General features: G+C 40.9%; 1 protein-coding gene across 4 annotated transcripts in view; it reads left to right on the top strand.

Moving 5' to 3' along the window:
* The first annotated feature begins 1,765 nt into the window (after positions 1 to 1,765).
* The window catches only part of PTN (pleiotrophin), a 96,310-nt gene continuing 78,503 nt past the window's right edge, over positions 1,766 to 19,572 (top strand). The window contains exons 1-3 of one of the 4 annotated variants that reach the window (XM_057733922.1): positions 1,776 to 2,039; positions 7,483 to 7,599; positions 11,354 to 11,454. The gene's annotated coding sequence lies outside the window, so the exon portion shown is untranslated. Of the gene's footprint in view, positions 2,040 to 7,482; positions 7,600 to 11,353; positions 11,455 to 19,572 lie in introns of all 4 variants that reach the window. The other 3 variants (XM_057733921.1, XM_057733920.1, XM_057733923.1) reach the window with 3 other exon arrangements.

Genomic DNA, 19,572 nt, shown 5'->3' on the forward strand with positions numbered 1-19,572 from the left:
AAGGAACAAAATTGGGTATTTGTAGAGATGTGGATAGACCTAGAGAGTATCATACAGAGTGAAGTAAGTCAGAAGGAGAAAAACAAATATCATATTTTAATGCATATATGTGGAATCTAGAAAAATCATATAGATGATCTTATTCGCAAAACAGAAATAGAGGCGCAGATGTAGAGAAAAAAAGCATGGAAACCAAAGGAGGAAAGGGGAGGGGGTTGGGATGAATTGGAGACTGGGATTGACATATACACACTGTTGATATTATGTATAAAATAGATAACTAATGAGAACCTACTGTATAGTACAGGGAACTCTACTTAATGCTCTGTGGTGACCTAAATAGGAAGGAAATCTATAAAAGAGCAGAGGGCTTCCTGGGTGTCACAGTGGTTAAGAATCCACCTGTCAGTGCAGGGAACATGGGTTTGAGCCCTGGTCTGGGAAGATCCCGCATGCTGCAGAGCAACTAAGCCCTTGCGCCACAACTTCTGAAGTCCGGGCACCTATAGCCTGTGCTCCGCAACAAAAGAAGCCACGGCAATGAGAAGCAGCCAATAAATAAAATAAATAAAAATTAAAAGATAATAAAATAGAAGGATGTATGTATACGTATAACTGATTCACTTTGCTATACAGCAGAAACTAACACAACATTGTAAAGCAACTGTACTCCAATAAAAATTAATAGAAAAAGAAAAAAACGAGTTATACAAGGCACTTAATAGATATTCATCAAATTGAATTAAAAGGATGTTACCTCAGAACTATGGGAAATGGAAGTATATTTTGCAACCACATTTGGGGTGAGTGCCATCAAACGATAAGCTGAACAGAAGTAAAAGGAGCAAGACGAAGAGCAGGAAAGAACGGATGAGTGGAGGAGGATCTCAAAATTTCCTTTTTGAGAATGTTTGGGTAAATTTGTTTTATACTTACATTATACATACAGTTTTATGCAATAGTTTCCTCTCATCTATATTACACTCACCTATGTGTTACTTAAACAATCCTAGGTATATTCCCTTAGCTTCTTTCCTCATTCGAAGAAAATGGAAATTCCAGAAAGACACAGAAGCCCAGACTGAGTTTTACAAAGCTCAGAGTTCGAGCTATATTCATTAATCCCCTAAATTCTTGGGTGTCAAAGGCATGTCTCTAAATAGGTCAGTAAATGCACCAAGAAAGCCAGAAAAGGAAAGAGCCCTCTAAAGGAAAGTGGCATTTAATTGGGAACTTTCCAGACATCTGTCACTCTCTGTGACAAGCGCAAAAAATTCCTTTGCACATGTGGTGACGCTCGGGTGGGATGGGACTGACAGCTGAAGTGACTGAAGCTGTGTGGGGGGAGAGCATTGGAGGTGGGGACAAATGAAAGCCTGGTTTTGAAGATTGTGCTGTTTCACCCTGAATATCATTTTTAAAAAATCGCCGGGGGCCAAAACTGTAATCTAAGATGCCATCAACCTTCCATTTAAGATGTGCTACTTGATAAACCTGGGTAAGCCCCCACCTAACGAAGAGGTCATGCACAAAGTTTGGAAAAGAGATATTGCATCGGTCTTTGCTGAAAACGAAACAGTGTTTCATCCTCTGGCCTCTGGGTTCAAATCCGCGTGCTGGCGCCCGTGGGGAGAGATTGCCCCAGGAGAACCCTGCTTTTAATAAGCTTCCCAATCAGCTCGCAAGGGGAAGGCGCGCTCCCCCCTCGCCCAGCCCGCTCTCTCCCGGCCCGCTCCCCTCATCCCTCCCCTTCTCCATTTCCCTTCCGTCCCCTCCCCGGCAGGGCGTGCTCCAGTCCAAGGCAGGATCGGGTTCCCCGCCTTCCAGTCCGAAAATCCCGCCAAGGGAGCCGCAGAGCAGAGGAAAAGCCAAAGTGGAGAGAGGGGAAGAAAGGGACCAGTGAGTCACCGTGCGTGCCGGAGGCAGGGAGCAGGCGCCGCGGCGAGCAGCAGCGACTCGGGTACCTGGACTCCGCGCAGAAAACCTCACCCTCATCAACAAAGGCAGCCTGAGCGCGCACAGCACGTTTGCAACTCCAAGTAAGTAGAAGGGGATGCGCGATTCCTCCGAGGGATCTCCAATGGACTTTCCCTTCCTCCTCCGCCACTTTTCTAGGTGCCTGCGGATGATCGTGGTAGGAGTGGGAGAGAGGTGCCTTTGCTGGTGGGGCTGCTTTCAAAACTGATTTGCTCCAGGAGCATATTTGGGGCGAGTCAGGTCAGGATGGTCAGGGTGTCCTTAGATGAGTGGAAGGAAAGAAGCTTTTGTGATGTTGTGGGTGCATTTGGACTGTGTTCCTGCTTCCAGCTGGATAAGAGAACATGCAGGGGCTTTGCTCTTTGTAAAATCTGAGTTAGTAGGTGTGTCTGTAGCTAGGTAGAGAAGAGAGAGAAAGTAAGGCAGCCTGAGCAAGCAGCGTTCATTTTCCCATTCTTGCCCTGCTTCCCGGATTGCTCCAGGGCTTGCCAGCTGATGCGTCTTAGCTGGCATTTCTAGGTACCAAGTGGGGGCTTGTTGCTCCCAGTGCCAGCTGACACTGTGCATCCCTCTCAGAGCATCTGGGCACTCATTGTCCTGCCTGCCAGCCTAGGAATGGCTTTTGAAATGGTTACGTCCGAAGTTTAAAAGACACACCTTGAATCACATTTCTCATTTGAATAATTTTAACAACTGCCTTGTACACTTGAACTTTTTATTTCACCCACATAAACCTGGGGTATATTTATTAACAATCTGCTAGATTCTTAGTTTCTGAGTTGATATTTCTAAGAAGTTAAAGTATTTTAAAAAAGAGGAATGTATTCAACTCCTTCCCTCTACTTAACACACAGAACATAAAACTTACTGTCTTCAACACACACACACACACACACACACACCCCTTTCTCTTTAACACAACACACACGAACACAGGAACACAAACTTGAGTTTATTTACACTCTTGTTAACTCACCCTGACCTCTGTTAACAGCCGCTTTATAGATTTGGGGGATACACTGAAAAAATAGGAGTGGCATGTGGGGGGAGGGGTGGCGATGGTTGGGTCGAATGAACAATTTGAGAGAAATTAAAGTTCCAGTATATTGGCATCTTTCCTTTTCATCTTGAGGGTTATTTAGACGTTTTGCTTTAATAACTGGAGAAAGGTGATGTGTGTGTTTCTGTGTGTGTGTGTGTGTGTGTGTGTGTGTGTGTGTGTGTGTGTGTGTATGTGTTGGAGGGAAGGGCCTGGGAGGAGATAGAGGAATTATCAAGAAGAGCTTTCGAACTAATAATATAATAAAGCAATTTCATGACCTCAGGCAAATGTGGGGTTGATGAAACAGCAAAGCTCATTTTAGCCCTTTGATCATCTGGAGATAAAGTGATATTTAACATATTGAAAGATAATGGGAGTGAAACAAAAGAGGTGTCTCCTAGCATAGAAAATGAAGCTTCTGTTTTCCATCTTCATTATGTTCCTTTTTAAGTAAATTATGCACTTTAAAGACCAAATCATTAAAAAAAAATTATAGTCCAGTTAAATTCAAAGGAAATTAGAGTGGATATTTTCTTCTTTCCTTCCTTTGGGATACGAGGTTTTTCAGAATGGCGGTATTTGTACTTTCTCATTTAAATTAGAGAATGGGCTTTTTAAAAACTATTTTATTTAAAAAAATCCTAATGCCAGTATTTTGTGCTTTAAGAAACTTTGGTGCTTTGAATTCTCTAATTGTACTTTAAATCTGTAGAAGTTGATCTTTCCTCTCCTGTTCCCAGACCACTTTAGGACATTTTTTTTTCTGACTTAGTGAAAGGAACACCTACCTGAAGCCATACTTAATGCATTAGGTGCTGTGTTCCAGTTGTTTGCTTGTCGGTACAAATATATTATCTTTTCAAAGCTAGAACTGTGAGAGAAAGGAAACTACAGTTACTATGTCACTTTTTATTAACTGACTTTTCAATGGGGTATTATATGGAATAAGAATAATAACATATTTTAGAACATGTATAGTATGTTGTGTATATAGTACATAATTTTGTGGTTTCCTAGACCTCTTTTCATGATATTGGGAATAATAAATTTGCTAATTTATTGAAAATTTCCATGTACATTATTTAGTCTTCATATATAGCAATATGTAGCAAAACCCACATTTTTTTTAATGAACATTTTTGATGTTTTTACTCTAGAAAAGCTAGTGGCCTGGTTTGAATTTTCACAGAAACTGATCATTGGAAATAACTTGAGAGAAATGAGGTCCCCAAATAATTTAATAGCTTTTATCAATAAAATCAATCTTAGAAATTAAATATTTTGAGTTAAAAAATTTGCTTTTTTTCCTTTTGGAGATGCTCTTGCTTTCGCATTTAAATGACATTCTCACGTGAATTCTGATCATATTCTAATTTGTCATGTGGTATTTTATTACTATTCAAGATTTTCTCAGGAGACGGTGTTTGGTTGGCTTGTTCAAAATGGTGTATAACTTAATGGTAGGTTGAGGCCCAGTAGTTAGAATTCAGATTATATTCCAGTTCTCCAAACACTTACACTTTTTAATATGGTGACATAGTGAAAAGGGGAGCTGCCCTTGACTTCCCTCCTAAAGGTAATGCCCAAACCCAGACCACCCACGGTGATCAGGGAGCAAACTTGTTTACAGCTGAGTGCAGATCAGTCCTGTTTAAAGAGATGCTCACCTTTAAGCATCAGGTGACTCAGGCATCTCCAAAGGTCCTTGTTCCCTTAGTTGGATGCTGAGTGGAGCTTCTTTAAGGGTGAACAATGTTGTCTCTTTTGGCTGCAGTTCTGCTGAATAATCAGATAACTTTTCTTTCCTCTTGATGCAAGACCATGTCACTACCCTGAGGTACAATACTATTCAGATATGGAGCTTCTTTTTATGAGCTGGGCCTGCTTTTTTCCATCCAGAGTCAATCAGCTTGAGTGGAATTTGGGCCACGGCCTCACATTGGATAGTTGTTCTCCATTCTTGATGTTTATGGCCAATTCAAGTTTCCATCCGCTGGGCCATTTTTCCATGCACTTCTTGCCAGTCTTGTATGTGGCAGTTTTCCAGGTGTCATACAATCTTTCTAGATTGTCAAGTACAAACAAGCCTTTTGTTCCTCCCTATTTTAGTATTTGGTAAATGACAAGTTAAGATGTCTGTGGCTTAGAAGGATAACTATAATGTAGTGTTATCAGAGGGCATTATAATTATGGTAATATTGCAGATTTGATTATGTAGATCACATTCACCACAAATCCCTATTTCTTAAAAGTAGGCAGGGAATACAGTGAATAGTTTATGCTTAAGGCATTTTGAGAAATGATTTAATTTCTTCTATTGGGCTTTATTTTAGAGCTATTTCTTCATAGTAGATTTAGATACAGTGACATTTCAAATAAAAACTTCATCATGGGGCTTCCTAGGCAGTGCAGTGGTTGAGAATCCGCCTGCCAATGCAGGGGACACAGGTTCAAGCCCTGCCCCAAGAAGATCCCATTAAAAAAAAGAAAAAAAAAAACAAAAAACAAAAACATCATCATAGTGAGTTTCCTAAAAGCAGAATTCTTAGATTCTTAAACTTCATAGTTAGTCAAAAAAAAATCTATTGTTATATATTAATCTTGAATGAAGTAAGTCATAGTAACTAACACTTGGCTCTTAATTCTAAGAATTGTGCTTAATAAAAACCAAAACATCATTTTAAGGCACAAATAGCATTCTGTAACTCTCACCTTTTATTCCCACTTCTTTCACTTTTTATACTGACATATGAGATGACTGTCCTTCAATGAAATTATAGACATGGAGGCAAGGATAGCAAGTCCTCTAGCTTCAGCAGTGGAATTTGGGTGAAACTGAATGAGATTAAAGGCGCCAAGGGAGGGTCGTCCCAGGCAAATCTGCCCTCTAGGTGGCGCTCTAATTCTCCCCCTCCTCTTTTCTTAGCCCCTCCATCAATCCTTCCAGCGACTTCAATTCCTCCTTTCCCAGCAGCACCAACACTGGAGAAGCACATCATTTACCTCTTGGGATTACTCACTTTTACCACCAGCTCCACCCCACCCACACCATGCACCCCTTGAAGGCAGGGACTTTCTCATTCATCTCCAGAACCCTAGAATATCTAGAGCGGGACCATTGAAATGCCCAATAAACGTCTGATGAATGAGTGAAAAAAATAAGTAAATGATTCTGAATATCAGTCTCTCTGCTCTTTCTCATGCTTTAGAGACCTCGACTATCTACTACACTCAATCCCTCCAAACATCACCTGGTAACAATTTCCTGTTTAAACCTAAGCACCCCATTCTCAACCTTGAATATCTAGAAGAAGGCTCTCCTCTCTTTTCCTCACCTTCTTTATTGCAAGCGCCATATAGGTCTGCCACTTCTCTGGAGTGTCTTCCTAATCATATTTCACCTTGTTCATTTTAAGGCCCTTGACCTTGCATGGTCTCTGACTCACCTCCATAATGGAGAAGGAAACCTTACCTCTTCTTTGAGAAACTGTATTATTTAAGCTCTAAGGTTAAATAAATCAAGGTAAACTACAGCTACACTTCTTACTAGCTATGTGACCATTAGCAAATATCATAGTCTTTCTTGCTCCAATTTCCTTATCCTTAAGATGAAGGCACTAATACTTACTTTTAGGATTGACATAAATGTTAATCTAGAAAATGAGTGTGAAGGACTGAACCCAGAGTCTTGACTGCTACAGAGTGTTTGATGAGGATGATGGAAATGTTGATTATGGGGATGTAGCTCCCCCATGAAAGTCCACCCTAGCTCTCCCTCCCCCATTGCTTTTATTTCTCATGTCCAGCTGGCATGAGAAACAGACAAACAGAAACGTAGGCGAGACTTTCTGCTTCTCGAAATGCTTCCGCCCTCTATACTCTCAGACTATTCTCTCCAAATGCAGATCCAAAGGCCCTTCAGAAAAGAATCACATGGAATATGTGATCATGCTCCAGGCCCCAGGGAATTTGTGACGTGTAAGGTCCTCAAATCAGACTGTTGACCTTGGCCTTTCCTATGATGTCTAGGAGAGCATTTGGCACACAGGGCGCTCCCACGCCAAGGTGCAGCCATCTCATTGCTGATGTTGGTGACGCCCCTAGGCACGTCCTCCCTGGCCTTGCGGCCGTCATGGAGCCGTCAGCTCAGAGGAAGGCGTCCAGGTTTGGATTCAGGAGCCTGCATTTATCTCATAGCCGTTCTGCCTGATGCTGAGTATGTCCCTGTATTTCCTGGAACCTCAGGGTTTCCATCTGTAAGATGGTGATGATGTTGATGATGATGGTGATGATATATGCTTTGCCTACCTCACGGGCTGGTGGTAAAGGTAAATTGTAACAATGCAACGTTTATATATTGTGAACTGTTATGCTACATGTAAGCTACTGTAAATAAGCTCAGTGGGCCCAGTTCTGCTTGTCTCTTTTCCCAGTTCTGCTTCTTGTCCTTATCGTTTTCTCAGGACCCCTAGAGACTGCCTAAGATGCCAGAAGGTAAGTTTGACCAGATGAAATGAGTAGGAGGAAAGATGTGTGGCAGGTGTGAAGAAAAGGAAATCTGAGTCAGAGTGAAAAAAAAAGTGAGTAGACACTTCTAAAAAAGGTTAAACTAAAATGGTTATGAATTGTTTTACTAAATATTATGTTACAGTGCTTCCTAAGCGTTGTAAAGGATGCATACCAAAAATTTCAACTGGTTATTCTCACTAAATTTAGGTTTTTACGGTTGATTAGCAGCACTTTGTTTATACCATAGCTGTGCCTTCTCACACTTCAGTGTGCGTATCAATCACCTAGAGATCTTGCTAAAATGCAGATTCTGATTCAGTAGGTCTCTGGCCGACTGTCAGAGGCTACCTTTCTCACAAGCTCCCTAGCAATAGCAGCTGCTGGCCCAGGGACCTCACTTTGAGTGACCAGCCATTAGTGTTTAGTTCCACAAACTTGGGAGCCTAGGAGAGAAATCAGAACTCTCTAATCACGACGTGCATAGCTTGATACCCACAATGAAGGTCACTGGCAGTAGCACTTCCTACTATGTGCAAAAGCTGATCACTCCTGTATCTTCACGTCCAAATAATATTTACAACTTTGGATTACTTATGAAAGAAATTTGCAGTCACCATCCGAATTGCTGTTGACTTGACTGAAGTCCACTAAGAGTACAAGGCCCTTGTCAGGTGCGATCTCAGGCCTCTTACCACAGCTTCTGCTGGAACCGTTCCCTGAGAGGGTGTAAGTGAGCCAAATACTGCCACCGTAATTTGCCTGAAAAGCTGGTGAGAAGTGTTTTGGAAACTTCATTCTTACTACGAGAAGGATGTAATGTCATATGCTTTCTGCATGCTAGTGTTCTCTTCTTTAAGGTTTGAACATCTGTTTCTCCCTTGGATATCCCCTTCCACACCATACAGGAAGTAGAGCAGGGACCACCCATCTGTGTGACTTCCTGGGAGACACTGGGCTTCACAGGGAAGGAGCCAGGATTTTTGCCTGAGGGTCTAGATTTAGTCAATAAGGAACATATCTTGGTAACAATCTTAGGTAACAGAGAAAATCTTCACTCAGGATAAAACAAATAGAGACCATATGAAACTTTAAAATCGTATTTTTATAATGGCCTTCTGTATTTGCTGACAATATGGCCTCTTCTAAACCTGGCCATGGGATTATTGCTTCCAATAGTAGAAAATCATCTCTAAAGTTGTAGCATATAGTGGCCTTCATCTCTGAGCATTAGAACATAAGAAGGCTTTCCACTGGGCATCTGCCAACTGGCCAGATGGGGTGTCCATGTTAAGCCAGAAGTTGGATCTTTGGCTTAAAAAAATATCCTGCAGCTTTGGAGAATCTTATGCAAGGGCCAATTTAGTTCTTCAAAAAATACTTCTTTAAAAAATGTTGCCTTCTGTGTACAGTATAGTTCTTTAAGTATGGCCTAAGGCAATCAAATGGGGAAGACTGAAGCTGCTACAGGAAAGAAACCAGGGAGTTTATTAAGTTATTTTGACTGGTGGAGGTACTTAAATTTTGAAACAATAATATAAAGCCTTCCTTCCCATCTTCTTTTCTTGATTACAATACACATTTAACTATTAAATTCAATGTGGCTGGCAAAATGCAGAGTCTTAAATACAGCTCAGTTCAATTCAAACTTGTGAAAAGATTGATTAATTTTAATGATGTGAAAAATAATAAGGTTTTTTTCATTATTATGTTATTAGGAAAACACAGATATATGCCTGGAGAAACATATTATTTTTTCTCATTCTAGAAAAATGTGTCCATGCTACAGCATATTAAAATTTTTAAAGTTATGAAGAAGGAAAAAATAACTTATAATCCTGCTCAAAATGGACACCACTATTAACACTCTGGTACACTTCTATAGTTTTTCTGATTTAACTTTTGAAAATAGTTGTACAAATAATTGTATTTCCTGCTTTTTAGATCAATATTGTAATCAATGTATGCTATATTTTTATGGCTTTACACACATTAACACGTGCATTTGTTCCTCTAAGTGGGCCAATTAATATGGAAAGTCAATTTATTTAGCTTGACATGGGTAAATTTGAGTCATAAAAAAAGCTTAGTAATTAAGCTGATGGACTCGCATTAAAAATTGGAAGTAGAAAATGCAAACAAACAAACATAATCCCATGAAACAAACAAAAAATCTTTCTGCCAGCAAAGGATGTGCTGTCTACATGGGAACAAATAACCCTGTGGATCTTAGTGTGTGCCAATTAAAGGTCAAGCTCAGTAAACACTATCTTCCATTCTTAACCTTGAGGACCCTTCCAGATACATATCCAGGGGTCAAAGTCTCCCCAGGGAAGCCATAGCTGCCTGATCCCTCCCAGGTCCAATCTCCCCCCCTTAGCAGGTCCCAGGAGCCTGGGGAACTTTTGAGCTGCTCTGGGCTAAGAGGAATGGGCCTAATGTACTGCACGTGGGTAAACTTGCAGGGGCAGCAAACCTCTTTGATGCATGTCCCTCCAGGGCTTGGCACCCTTTGAGGAGTTATTTATTTGCTCTATTATTATTTGGCATGACTAGTATACAGATTGGCTCTAGTTTAAAGTGAGTCAGATCAAATTTGGGTTCGTCAACCGCAGTGTTGTTTGTAGAGGAGGGGTGGACGTTAAAGGCTTTTATTGTCTATGCCAGTATTGGGATTCCCACCAACTTGAGCCTAAATAATTTCCAGCCTTTTAAACAGCGGTTTGAGTCTGATGGTTGGGGCTCACAGAGTTTGCCCACTGATATATGATATCTGGGGATTTGAAGATGGACTTCAAGGATGTCATAAGTGAATTTGGTTTGGAGAAACAGATCGAAAGCAATTTAGCAGGAATAAGCCGGTTAAGGTGGATTTCTACCAACTTCTCTCTAACTAGACCCACATTTCCTAAAAGCAAGCTAGCTGTGGGTTTCTAAGATCTCATCCAGTGATATTCTCTTGCAAGGTGTTAAATGAGAGCAGTTAACTTCAAAGGCAGCAGAACCAAGAAGACAAAAGAAATAGAAGTGGCTTGAACTGAGACCTTAGGGAAAACATCCAAAAATCTGAAAGACAGAAGGCTTATGCTTGGGGAGAGGAGCTTCAGACCTCACAGAAAACTATTAGGTAGTGCCGAGGTTTCTTCCATTCTGGATGAACTGCTGGGAAACTCTCTTTGGGTCCTTTGGGGTCATCTGGCTCTGGTGGGGTTCCTCAGGAGATTTCTCTCCAGTGGATTTGCCTTGTTTGCTTTCTAAATCTCCTAAGCTCTACATGCCTCTTGATATAATAATGCCATGAAGTCATTCCAGGACAGGGGCAAGCCTGTCCCCTCTTTGTTCCTCTCAGAGGAAGTGTTTGAAGACAAAACAATATCAGTTGTTCTAGTGAAGAGTTCCTGTCTCAAAGAGGACTTGAACAATCTTGGATGCAGGGCCATGAGTTATTCAACCTGGTTGCTGGAGTCAACTCATCCATAAAGTTTACACCCTCTACCCCATTGTTTCCATTCATATCTTCCCCACTCTTGCAGGGGGATCATGAAAGGAGATCAAGGAAAAGACCCAGAGGCTCCTTTCATGGGCACAGCAGGACCCCTCAGGCCCAGGGTTTAGCTACACACACACTAGTTTGCTTCCTGGATTAGTTTTCTATCCTGGCTTCCATTTACCAGTTCTAATGTGTAACGTTAAGTATCTTGTTGAAATCAGAAAAAAATTTAGACTTGGGCATTTCTATTAAAAATTGTTTAATTTTATTTTGAAGAACAAATATGATTTTGTCTTCTTCCCATCTCAAATCGATTCCTTCCTTATCTAATTTCCAAGTCCATACCAAGGTATAGCCAGGTTTATCATCATCTATTGGAACTTGAGCAACTATTGAAAATAAGTGCGGAACAGAGGAAGATGTGACCACTCTTCTTAAGGTGATTTTAATGTTTCTTTGGTGAGGAAGATCAGCCTAAGTATTAGGGGGCTGTTTTCCTCAAAAGGGAATAGATTTCATTGCTTATCTAACGTGACAAGGGGTTGCTTATCTCTATTCGTGGTGGAATTTAAGCAAAATCACATGTTGTCCCTTGAGAATGTTCAAATATTTGTATCTGCTATGACTCCTAATGCTGCAGTAAGATTGGAGTTCCTGCAGGGAGGCCAGAAACCTCTGAATTGGAAGAGGTGAAAAATGTGATGGTTGAGTGCAGGACAGTTAGTAAGGCTTTAAGGAGCAAGTAACAGAATTCTCCCAGAAGGTGGAACCGGAGAAACTATGGATTGTGGCTTATCCGATAAATTGACTTTTCCTGAAATGAAGATGTGGACATACCCAATGAGGAGTGCCATGTGCAACTGAGGGGCACTTAAGGTACATCCTAGAAAGGATAAGACAAGGCAATATTGACTGGTGCTTCCTGAAGCAAATATGCAGATCTTATAATAGATTCCTCAAGATACCAACAGACTGATATTATTTCCATTTGTAGGTCTCCATCTGAAGTTGCAACAATCATTAAATCATTTTGGATTGTCCATCCTTTGTATTTAAAGGAAGTCACTATACTAATTTGGAGTTTCAGTGGTCCTGCATCTTCTCACTGAACACCTTTGCTTTTTACGGTACTGCTAGACAGTTGTTTCTAGTTCTTTGACTTTACTGCTACCCAGATAGCAACTGGCACCTAGTAGGTACTCAGTTCATGTTTATCCTTGCACAGAATTAAGATAACCTTTCACTAGTTTCTATTCACTTTCCCCTCTCTCCGCCACTCCCTCTACCAACTCTGGAAAGATGTAATGTTAACTGGCTGTCCTAACCAAAAATTGTGATGTGAGCAATCGTTTTCTTTGGCATCTCCACCTTTTCTTTTCTGCTTCATCTTTCATACTCAGGGATGTTTCCATTCTCAATGTGTGGGCACCCAGAGTCCCAGCTCCTGCTGTTGTATGAAGACATCTTGTATCTAGGCTTCATGCTAGCCATGGGCACATCTAGTTTCCCTTGGTGTGCTCTGGGGACACATGGCAGTAAGTCAAAGTTCAGGACCTATCAGTGCCTCTGAGGCTCTGTTCCTAGAAACTGCCAGGACCAGGGAGGAGGCTTCATCCCCTATCACCAGCTACTTCTGGAAGCTGAAGACCTTGCTTTCTTGTCTTAGCATTTCCTCTCCTTTTTCCTTTCTGAGCACAATTCACCAACATTCCTAACAATAGCAGATATTTATGAGTGCTTCTTATACGATGTGTACAGTACTAGAATTTTACATTCAGTGCTGGATTAAATGTTCCCAGCAACCCCATAAGGTAAAGACTATTTTCTTTCTTAGTTTAAAAATGAGAGAACTGATTGGACTTCCCTGGTGGTGCAGTGGTTAAGAATCTGCCTGCCAATGCAGGGGACACAGGTTTGAGCCCTTGTCTGGGAAGATCCCACATGCCGTGGAGCAACTAAGCCCATGAGCCACAACTACTGAGCCTGCACTCTAGAGCCCACAAGCCACAACTACTGAAGCCAACACTCCTAGAGCCCCTGCTCCGCAACAAGAGAAGTCACTGCAATGAGACGCCTGCACACTGCAACGAAGAGTAGCCCCTGCTAGAGGCAACTAGAGGAAGCCCATGCACAGCAACAAAGACCCAACACAGCCAAAAATAAATAAATGAATAAATAATTTTTTTAAAAAATGAGAGAGCTGAGTCTGTGAGTGGTTAAGTAACTTGTCCAAGGTCATAAGCTAGTAAGAGGTGGAAATGAGATTGTAGATCAAATATATCTAACCACAATGCTCCTAAACATCACACTCTTCTACCTCCACCCCACTCTTCTACCTCCACCCCACTGTTCTATGACAAGGGCTCAGGAGTATCTGAAAATATTTTGGTTCAATCCCTTCCTTCCTCCCCTTTCCTGTGTCCAGGAATATGCTCTCATGCTATGTATTTTATTGCTACCTCAATACGATCAAGAGAATATACTCTCTTGGACAAAGAATCCTGTTGTCAGACCAGACCTCTTTGATTGCATATTATTGCATATTGTTTTATTCTCCATTGCTTTCTCAAGCATCGGTTTGCCTGGCCTGGTGGTTTGGCTGGCTTGTGCTGAGGAAGGGGATGGGGGGAGTGAAGGCAGGAGGGTGTCTGGGTGATGCTCTGTCTGTTCCTCCAGTCTGCTATCACCTGACCAAATTATTTGTTGGATTGCTATGTTCCAGCCCCGGGGGAGGCCACAATGCCGTGTTTGTTTGTGTATGAGAGTCTCTGGCTTTGATTAGCAGCTAGCTTCAGTGCAGCTGAACATACAATAGGGACCAAAGGATGGGAAAAAAATCCTGCTACAGTTTCTCATTGGAAAGCATTCACTGTCAAGCTTGGACATCCAACAGTGGGGCACAGATGGATAGAGGCTGGGAAAGGTTAGGTGATGGATTCTCCATGCCCTGCAGCCTGTTGTGTGATGAAGTCGCTCCTTTACGTGAAGTACTGAGCCTCTATCCCTCTAGATGCCTTTTATGGTTAAGGTTTGAGACTGGTATTGATGTGGTTTGATGAGGGGCAAAGCCTGGAAGGCTGAAAAGCACGAAGGAGCCCCGTGATGACAAGGGCAAGGCTAAAAACAGTGAAAAGGATGCACCTATTTTACAGGGCTAGTCACACAGTTAAAAAAATGTCATTACTTGGGCTGCATGGAAGAGGTAAAAATAGCTATAACTGTAATTCTATCAATGAAGGAGGAAAATAGCAAGTTTTAATTTCATAACATAGGCAATGTTAGTGACTTCATAACATAGACACACTGATAATAGATAATCTATTTCTTCTCATTAAATGAAATCTGATATTTAGGCTAAGCACCCCCATCTGCTGGTAGCTGAATAATAAGATATCTGCCTAAAGTAAAGACTCCTCATACATCCTTAGAGAAGTGCTTAAGTTGTCAAGAATTTTTCGTGAAAAGAATATTTGTCTGGAACACCGCGCATGCTACAAAAAACCACCAACCATTATCCTAGCTTGCAGGTACCTTATTTGGTCCTCATAAAGGGGCAAAGCAGGCTTATGGTTAGAAAACTATACAATGATTAAATGGTGAAAGAGTGGTTATCAATCTGTCTAGAAAAAGAAGGTACTCTGATTGGAGTGGAAAAGGGAGGCTGCATGAAGGGCGTAGGGTTTTCAAAGACAGAATGGTATTGTCTGTGGCAGGAAGGCAGGTGGAAGGCATTCCAGGTGAGGAATGGAGAAAGAGGAATGCCAAAGAGATGATAAAAAGCTAGATATTGGGGGACAGAGAGCAGAAGGGCCTGATTTGTGCCGGCAGTGGGTGGCCAAGCAGTGAAAGTTAGGTTAGAAAAAAGTCTTGGGTAACAGTAGCAAGACCCTTCAAGTGCAAACTGACCTGCTTGGATTCTATCCTGTTAGATAGTAAGGCATCACTGAAGGTTCTCCACAAGCAAGGATGCAAAAAAGAAAAACTTTGCTAGAGTATAGGAAAGATTATTTTTAGAGAAGTAACAGATTAGAGGTGGAGAGAATCCGTTAGGTTTTAAAAAGTAATCCTCTGTGTACCACCTCTCCCTGCAAGCCCTTGATCTTTTCAAATTCTGGAAATCCTGTTCACACTTCAGCGCTTTGCTTAAATACCATCTCCTCCATGAAAATTGTCTTCATTCCTCTAGTTAAAAATGAGTACTTATTTCTTATTCTGTTTCACAACTTTCTACGATTTTTCTTTTATACTTTTTATCCATTCATTCATTCATTCATTCAAAAATATGCATTGAGCACAGTCTACTGGGCCCTGTGTTAAGTACTAGGAATGCAGGGGTGAATACAACATGTCTCTGTCTTTAAAGCTCACAGGCTAGCTGGAGGCCAGGCACGTCGACAGCGAGTGCAATGTCAGTGCAATGATCTAGGTAGGTACTTTTGAAAGCCCATAAGAGAGACACCTAATTCTGCTGTGGGTGGATTCAGGGCAGGCTTCCAGGAGGAAATGTCTCCTGACTTGTGTTTAAAGACTGAAGAAGATGAGGCAGAAAGTAGGAGACAAGAGTGTGACTCTTGACTTCATTCTTATCATATAGCAGCTTTTTAAATGATTGTCTCTCCTCTCCTTAACTAGCCCAATGCTTTGCATGGCACCAAATGTCTGAAAAAATAAATAAATGAATGGATGGATGGATTTCTGATGCCTTGACACAAGTAGGTACTTTGGAGGAATTCTTTCTGGGGACACTATAAGGAAAATAAAAGCTATCTGACATTAGGATGGAAGGTCTAGATGTTAGGTCGGGGCATGAAAAGGGGGTGAAAAATGATACATTGATCAGTCTGAAAGAATTCCAGTGTCACTGATGGACGAAATCTAGAGAAAGAGCTGATATAGGGGAAGAGGTGAGTGTTCTGGGCTTGAAGGAACTGTGGGAGAGACAGGATTATCTTCTAACTGGAGTCTGAGCCAGACCCAGGCTTCTCAGGTCTCTGACCTTCATGGGCATCTTCAGTAGCTGGGGGACTGTTTCACAAGAAGGAGCCTCAGGCACGTGGTGGGCTGTGGTGACCAGGCTCCCATCTAACTCAGGTGCCTGGGCTCAGTACTGTACTTTCCTCCCCGGGAGATCTTGGGACATACTTCTGCTAGACTGAGGCAGGGCTGTGTTAAGAGTTTTATTTTCTGGGCAATATATGTTATTACTTTGCTCCCTATTTTAAGGTTTCCTTGGATGCAGCAGCTTTCAGGAAAACTCTGTAATGAGGTCTAGGCATTTCACATGCACGTGGAATGGTTTGAAGCCACATCTTCCAAAAGAGATCGGTTGGCCTGTGAGTTGGCTTCTGTACTTTGAGTTTACATTTTAGATGTGTGCTGATCACCACACTGAGATGCCTGCAATTCCCTTGAAACTGCTGATGCTGCTTTGCTCAAAGCAATGATCTTCTGCCAGCCGTGTACAGAGTCATTACTTCTGCAACCAGTGGAAAAAGTAGTTGCTCATGAAACTCAACACCAGAGTGACCGTGGAAGCCAGATTTTTATGGCTCAATGAATATTGATTAAAATATGTGGAGAAATACAAGTCATGGGCCCTCAAAGGGAGAAAGTATCTTATGTTCAACGGTCTGCGGGGAAGGCAGACTGTCTTTCCCTTTCTGGTATTTTCTTTCCCCAGCTCCAGGGCCCTCCTTCATAGTGAGGGTGGAGTCGAGGTAAATGGGTCATTTTCATTTTTCTTCCTTAAAAATTATACTTTCAGCTTTACTAAAAGAAAAGAAAGCTCAGAAAGTCAAAATTGTCTGGTTTCCAATCCCCAGTTCTTTGGAGAGTTGGAAGAGGCAGGAAGTGTCCTGGGGACAGAGATGAGACCAGGTGTTTTCTAAGGAAGCCATTGAGCCTAGGATATCATATTTTTTATCGTTCCAGATTGGGATTTAGTCTTTAAGTCCTGTTCCAGGTAATTTGGGCCCTATGAAGGTGAAATCTTGTGATTTTATAGAGGTTTTACCTCTTCTAGTTCCTCTGACCAGTAAGTAAGCTTCTGCCAAGGTGAGCCTATTGTAATACAATTAAGAATCATTTTATCTGCAGATACCCCACTTGGTATTAAAAAAAATCATATCCTGTTTAGGCTTCTCCATAATGAAGCTAACTAACATCCATGGAATATTTTTGCCTTCACAAATTGCTTTCATATATCTTATCTCATTTTATCCTCAGAACAATTGTATATCAGTTTTAATAATTTTATCCCTTATACAGATGAGGAAAAAGAAGCTTTGAGAATGGAGGAGGCTTGACCAAGGTTTCTCCAAGGAGATGCCTCATCCACCTTGTAGGATAGTTTGGGGAGTTTTCATAGTCTGTAAAAGTATTTTGTAAAAAAAAAATTCAAAGAAAAGTTGTCATTCTGTTCTTTCCTGTGTATAGATTCTGTGCTTTAAAACATTGGCTCACACAATTCTAGAGCAGGCTCTTAAAGAAGAGTTCCCCTGCATTTGGATCTCATGGGGTTGCATACTCCACCTCTGAAATCAGAACCTTTAGGTGCGGGCTTAGGAATATTAATTTCTAACCAGGCCATTTCACATGCAGCAAAATTTGAGAAACACTGTGTGTGTGTGTGTGTGTGTGTGTGTGTGTATGTGTAATAGTTTCACCTTATAGCTATTGAGAATAGGGTCTATCATGGTGCTAGCTATCTTCCAGAAAGTATTGGAGATAAGATTCTAGGTTTTAGACCAGACTCTGTGTCTGGTTAACTTTGTATTTGAATTAAATGATTTGAATTTTGCAGGCTTCCACTTCCTTAATTGTAAAACAATAAGCCTAAAATAAAAGATCTCTAACATACCCGAAGCACTTTGATTCAGCGTCTGTGCTCTTGCCAGATTTTGGTCTCCCGATTCTTTTCTTTCTCCTCACGATTCCGAATGTGCTTAAGTCAGTGGTTCTTAAAATCTGGTTCCTGATGTTCAGCCTTAGTTTCACCTGGAAACTCCTTAGAAAGGCAAATTCTCAGGTACCGCCCAAACCTATTAAATCAGAAACTCTGAGGGTGGGGTCAGCAATCATTAATAATCCCTCTAGGTGATGCTAACACATGATGAAGCTTGAAAACCACTGATTCATGCATTTCTGATCCCAGCTAATAAATGCGAATATGTGACAGTACGATTACAACATCTTGTTTTCTTTGACCTATGCAATAACCAAAAATCTACAGCTCTCTATTTCTCAGGGAAAGGCAATAAGGAAACTATGATCCCTCCATTTTTAATACATGACTTCTGAGGGTTAAAACCTGATTTGGCATGTTTTCAAAGTAGCTTCTCTCATACATAGAGATAGTTAGAGGTCATATAAAAGTTTGGCAAAGAAATTGTATTTTCAATTACAGGCAGTTTTTGCTTTGCACGGTTCCAATGTGCATGAATTTTTGTTACTACAGTTTAGTTAGTTAGTACTAGCTCCCCAACGACATGGTTCAAATTTTAATATGTTAACTATAAGTAATTGCATGAAGTACAAATTAAACTGTTAGCTCCTCAGTCCACAAATCACTCCAGAAATAGCAGATTTGCTTTATAATCAGTGACGAGTCACATCACTTCTTTCATCCTTTGCCCATCATTGGTCCCTCTGCATCTGTTCTTCATTTTATGCACAGACAGTGAAGCATCGAGTATTGTTGCCTCCTTGTCTCCCAGTATAAACCCAATGACATTTTTCAAAAACAGACAATTTAAAGCAGAAATTGGCCAACAGAGATGAATGTGCAGGCAAGAAAGGAGAAGTGATTTAACACTGGAAGTGAAATTCAAATGAAACATACATGGAGGTAGAGAAGAAATATCTGTAGGTGGGAACTGCTGCCAGTTGAGAGGCTCTGCGTACGCAGCCAGAGACACTTAGCTTTGGAGACAAGCTTGTCGATATAAATGAGGAAGACAGACAAAACAGAGAGGATGAAGATGTCCCAAAGGAACTGTTGCTGGCAGGAAACTCACTTTAATGGAATTCTCAAGTATATTTGAAGATACTGAAAAAGTGAAGAATAAAACGTTGGAGGCCAGTCCAGACCTGGAAAGGCATATGACAATTGGCCAAGGCATAGAAAAGATGCTCACTCTGTATTGTAATTTACACAGTGAGAAAAAGAAAGCAAGCTGTTTAAAGTAGTCTTGTAAGTATTTTACCAAAAAGCGAAACACTTTAAATCTCAATATTTCTAATGTTGTAAGTTACCATATACTAAATAGAGCTTTGCTATATTTTTTATTTTCCTATACATTTACATCTGATAGTAAGATTTTTTAATGATTTGGCAAAAATTTTAAAGTTCAAGGAACAATAGCAATTATTCCCAATGATTATTAAGGTTGCTTTCCATGGTTTCAGTTTACCTGACCGTTTTTATTGTCTTACACTTCTGTGTAAAGCAGTGACTGCCTCTATATATCTGTTTATATATCATTTCTGAGAAATAAGTATATGAGATTATATGTTTTGTATTTTTAAAATAGAGTATAGATGAAAACATCCACCCATT

The sequence above is a fragment of the Hippopotamus amphibius genome, chromosome 4 (assembly GCF_030028045.1).
Source record: "Hippopotamus amphibius kiboko isolate mHipAmp2 chromosome 4, mHipAmp2.hap2, whole genome shotgun sequence".
NCBI classification, from domain to species: Eukaryota; Metazoa; Chordata; class Mammalia; order Artiodactyla; family Hippopotamidae; genus Hippopotamus; species Hippopotamus amphibius.